The sequence below is a fragment of the Sinocyclocheilus anshuiensis genome, unplaced genomic scaffold (assembly GCF_001515605.1).
Source record: "Sinocyclocheilus anshuiensis isolate Anshui unplaced genomic scaffold, SAMN03320099.WGS_v1.1 scaffold51, whole genome shotgun sequence".
Classification (NCBI taxonomy): Eukaryota; Metazoa; Chordata; class Actinopteri; order Cypriniformes; family Cyprinidae; genus Sinocyclocheilus; species Sinocyclocheilus anshuiensis.
This window is the reverse complement of record NW_015548296.1, coordinates 617,153-622,233: the sequence shown is the minus strand read 5'-3', so window position 1 is coordinate 622,233 and position 5,081 is coordinate 617,153. Positions and strand designations below refer to the sequence as shown.

The window sequence follows — 5,081 nt, the reverse complement described above, 5'->3', positions numbered from 1 at the left end:
CAGCGCAATTAAAAAAGCAAACATAAGCTCACAACACAACACAATTCAAAAAGCAAACATAAGCTCACAACACAACGACATTAAGCCACAACACAACGACATTAAGCTCACAACACAACGACATTAAGCTCACAACACAACGACATTAAGCTCACAACACAACGACATTAAGCTCACAACACAACGACATTAAGCTCACAACACAACGACATTAAGCTCACAACACAACGACATTAAGCTCACAACACAACGACATTAAGCTCACAACACAACGACATTAAGCTCACAACACAACCACATTAAGCTCACAACACAACGACATTAAGCTCACAGCACGACATTAAGCTCACAACACAACGACATTAAGCCACAACACAACGACATTAGGCTCACAGCACAACGACATTAAGCCACAACACAACGCTTAATGTCGTTGTGTTGTGAGCTTAATGTCGTTGTGTTGTGGCTTAATGTCGTTGTGTTGTGAGCTTAATGTCGTTGTGTTGTGGCTTAATGTCGTTGTGTTGTGAGCTTAATGTCGTTGTGTTGTGGCTTAACGTCGTTGTGTTGTGAGCTTAATGTCCTTGTGTTGTGAGCTTGTTTCCTTTTTTAATTGCGTTGTGTTGTGCACTACTGGGCCACTGTAGAGAAATATATATAAACAGTCATTTTAAATTGTAATTGGAATATTTTTCCACAATATCACTTACATATGAAAAAAGTTCCGAAAACCAAAACAAAACCACCCAATTACCTCAAACAATTCTACTTTCTGTGTCGGATAATTTAGAATTTTTAAAGACATAGAGAAACATCCCAAAATCTGAAGTGTGAAAAGAGTGTGAATGACTTTCAGTTGCAGAAATCTGTGAATGTTCATACACAATAACAAGTCTTTAACAAGTATATTGATTCAGCTTTGCCAGGATCAAAATATCATCTTTGCAATGTAGCAAGAAGGTTGCAGTATTCGGCTGAAAGTATTTTTTAAGAAAACGAGAGCAGCTTCCTCGCAGTACGATCAGCATCAGCAGCCATAACCTAGGATGCATCCTCAGTGAGAAAAGGAAAAGCAATCTGAACTGGGCCATGAGTCAGATGAGATGGCTCTTTTATCTTAGTCACAGAACCAAACCGATACCCCAACCCAACATCACTCAACCCAGCACTCAGTCAAGGAGGTTGATTGGAGAAAAAGCAGCTTTATCCATCATGCAGAAGTTCTCTCCAGCCAGTCTCTGATGCATGAGTTCTGTCTCTGCCACACTTGTCCTTCCAACCCAGAAGAAAATTTAACATCAAATGTCAACAGAGGGAACAGATTCGAATCCAGACACTTTCACTATGGTGTCATGCCTGTAAAGGCAGAGAAGAATGAGGGAACTGTTTAGCCACAAACAAATATACACATTTGATAATGTTCCCATCACTAAACCTTTCTTCAAAAATTGTTTTCTTTTTAGCTCTCTTATTTTTGTCAGTGCTTAATAATTAACTTTTTTTTTTCTTTTTGTATGCAGATAACCATTTGCACGTCTACAAATAATTGATCATGTGAAATAAAACGTAACCCGAGAGTTTGGAATGACGTAGTTCATGAATGTATACACTGTAAAAATAAATAAATAAATAAACAATTCAAGTTGTAAATAAAACCAAAGTTATTGGAGTATGTTTTATAGTAAAATACCATGTCAGTCTTTCTACTTCAAAGTTTCACATTTAATGTGTTAGTTGCTGTTTCTTTGTAATTGTGAATTTTACTAGAAATTTCTAAGTGAATATTTTTATACACCACTATGTTTACAGCAGGAAAAAAAAACATTATGATCAGTCCGTATGTAAAAATGCATTGCATATTTTCAAAATGTTCACTTTTGCATAAAAAGGCCCATCCTCCCATAGCTTACTGAGACTGTTAGCCATTGTTGTGCTTGTGTAAATGACCCATGTTCTCTTCTCTGTCATGTCAGCTATTTTGAAATGTGCCCATGCGAAGCAAGGGTCAACTTGACTATTAAGAAAAACAGCATTTCAAAGACGTGCTCGGTCCCACTTTTTAATTGTCTGTCTGAAAAATAGCCTGCTTTGCTTCCTTAGGGCACCATATCTCTCACATTTAACGTCTGACATGGCTTTCTGTCCTGTCACTGTTGTCTCAGCCTGTCATATACGACGCTCTGTTGATTGTTTTTATGTGATATATATCCAAGCCCTGAAATTGGCACAGATCGGAACCTCATCTGCTGTTCGTGTTACGTCCGTAAGAGCTTTGATTACTAAGCCCACTGTGTTGTTACAAGTTTTGAAATTACATGCTCGAGATGATAGCAATGGAAAATGGGAGCCGCGAGGATCGCAGACAGCAGCTTAGCCTCATTGGCCCCCAGAAATCATTTTCTCCTGTACAGAGTCATGATCAGCCATTTGACCACTTCTAAAATGTAATAGCAAAAAGGCCAGGCCGGTCAATTTTGGCCAGTAGCACTTGTCAAATAATAACTGGTTTGAGCAGCATCTGCGCAAGCAACAAGCAGACATATGGTTATAGGAGAGCCCTGGGATAAAACTCTGCCACTTCAAGAGCTTGGCCCTGGATCCACTGCCATTCAATTTCCACGCTCTTCAGTCTTCAGACTCACGCTTCATATTACACCCTCCACCACCCCGTTTTCTTTTCTTTGCCTGCCTCCTCTCATCCATTTAAATAGAATCAGAATAATGATGACAAAGCATGGGTTATCGATCAAACACTCACACTCCAACTGGCACAGGACAAATCATTGTGCCATTTTGGCCACAGAAAGGGACTTAGTGAACTGTGATCCCTCCCGCGCTCTGATCTGGCCCTCCAGGGTGATGTGTCCTCGCGGAGACGAGCATTTGGCTGCTCCACATGGCCCTGAGCTGTAAGGCTGTTTAATTGATGTCAAAGCTGGTCGTGTGAGCATTTTCTACAGCGCCGATCCAAGCGTCGTGTCACGGCACCGCATAATGGATATTCCTGTAGACATGCCATAGACACATCCATTTATCATGCCAGAGATGGGAATAAAAAAAATTCATTATCACAAGAAAACTTGTGAAATGCTTCTAAATTGAGAAAGGCTCCCCTCTCGCTCTCTCATTGAAATTTAATACAGCATGCCTGGTGAAAATATTGTGTAGCATTGACTATGTATGGCTCATATAGACTAACGCAGTGCCTGGATTTTAAACTTAATCATACAGTTGGTCGGCACGCCTTTATACTGATATAACAGTATCTTGAAAAGGAAAATTCATTAAGACTTGCTTCGAATGTTGGCTTGACAAAGTCTTACCTAAAAGAAAAAAAAAATCAGAAATGTTTAATGGAGGTCTACAGGATTTTTGTGTGATTTATGAAATTCTGCACTGGAAAAAACATAGGCTACATTTGATCATTAAAAAAGGTATAGCACAATTAAAAGTCTTTGCACACTGAGTCCGAAATTCTCGTCTGAAATTTTCACACATTAAAAAATAAATACGACCTCACGTTGTGTCAATCACGTTTACACACTGCCTCCGAAACTTTCGTCCGTCATAAAACAATAGGATCAGGTTCGATTTTCTGCGTTTTCGCATTCGTAGCAAGCATTTTGGTAGGAAAGGATGACGAATCCGGAAAAAAATAAAAAAACGCATATGAAAATTTCAGACTCCATGTGCAATGACCTTAAGTCAGAACAGGCTTGTTAGACATCTAGGATGTGAGTTGTTCAGAATTTAATTGATAATGCATTTAATAATTCTAATTTATACACTATTTTTAACTAAAAGAGGTGATTTTGACCTTAAATTTTGACTGACTTGACTGACCGACTTTTGAGTCAGTCAAAATTTAAGGTCAAAATGACCTCTTTTAGTTAAAAATAGTGTATAAATTGGCAGAGATCAAACTTAACCCCAACCCCAACCTTCAGTGAGGCATGAGCAAATCGTATGAAAACACACAAATGAGATTGTACAGAAACACCAATTTTGCTCCCAGGTTAGTGATTTTTAAAAAGCTTTAACCCAGTGGTGCTCAATCCAATCTGGCCATTAAATGTCATCCCTTGTCCACGGGAAACAGGAACTGTGACTGGATATGTCTGCAAGGCCTATGAAAGCATTCCATTAACCAAACAAAATCAAGGGGCAAGTGATAAGGAAATAACAGGTTTCATACACTGTTCTGACTGTGAGAAAGAAATGAAGGAGAGAAGGAAAAATAGAGCAGTCTGCAAAGGGGTTGGGGGCAAGAATGGAAGACTTCTAAAAGGAGGAGGTGGGGCTACGGTAAGGGGAGAGAGAGAGAGAGAGAGAGAGAGAGAGATCTGCCTGCCTCCACTTCGTCTCTTGCTCAAGTAGCAAGCCACTGACAGCAACAGCCACACACAGACAAAAGAGAGAGAGAGAGATCGGAGAACACACAGATCCGTCCTCTGTAGATCGCCTACACAGTGTCAGAAATAGAGCTGAGTTTAAGGCAGGTACGTACAAAGCGTCTGCATGAGACCCTGGGCGGTGCACTAATATACAATCTAAGAGAGGATACAGGTTGATTGACTAACATCAAGAAGGAAAACGTGACGACAACAAAAAGGAAAGAAGAAAAAGAGGAAGAAGAGACCGAGATGTACACTGAAATGGCCTATCTATTAACGGTAGGGAAGTTTATCATTTTCTGTCAAGACTGAAATTTTTACGCGTTGCATTTGAACGCGCACTGCAGATGCTTTTCTAGTGGTGTTGACACAAGAAAGGGCAGAAAATTATTCCAGCAGAGAACAACCTGTCAGGAATCAACATAAGCAGGTAATTCTTCGATATTTAAGAATTAATCGTGTGGTGTTGTGTCACAAGATCTGGTGTCGATAGTTTGAAACGCGGCTCAAGTTGTGCGTTGCACTGACAGGTCGAGACTTTTCACGCTGCATGGCAGTTATGGTCAGCATGCAGAGCACATCGGGATAGAGTAGCACTGACTCACACATTAGCTTCGCTAAGGAGAGAGAGAGAGAGAGTGTGTGTGTGTGTGTGTGTGTGTGTGTGTGTGTGTGTGTGTGTGTGTG

General features: G+C 40.1%; 1 protein-coding gene across 1 annotated transcript in view; it reads left to right on the top strand.

Moving 5' to 3' along the window:
• Positions 1-4,351: 4,351 nt before the first annotated feature.
• The window catches only part of lrrn2 (leucine rich repeat neuronal 2), a 43,041-nt gene continuing 42,311 nt past the window's right edge, over positions 4,352-5,081 (top strand). Inside the window, exon 1 of the mRNA XM_016443647.1 lies at positions 4,352-4,673. The gene's annotated coding sequence lies outside the window, so the exon portion shown is untranslated. The remainder of the gene's footprint in view (positions 4,674-5,081) is intronic.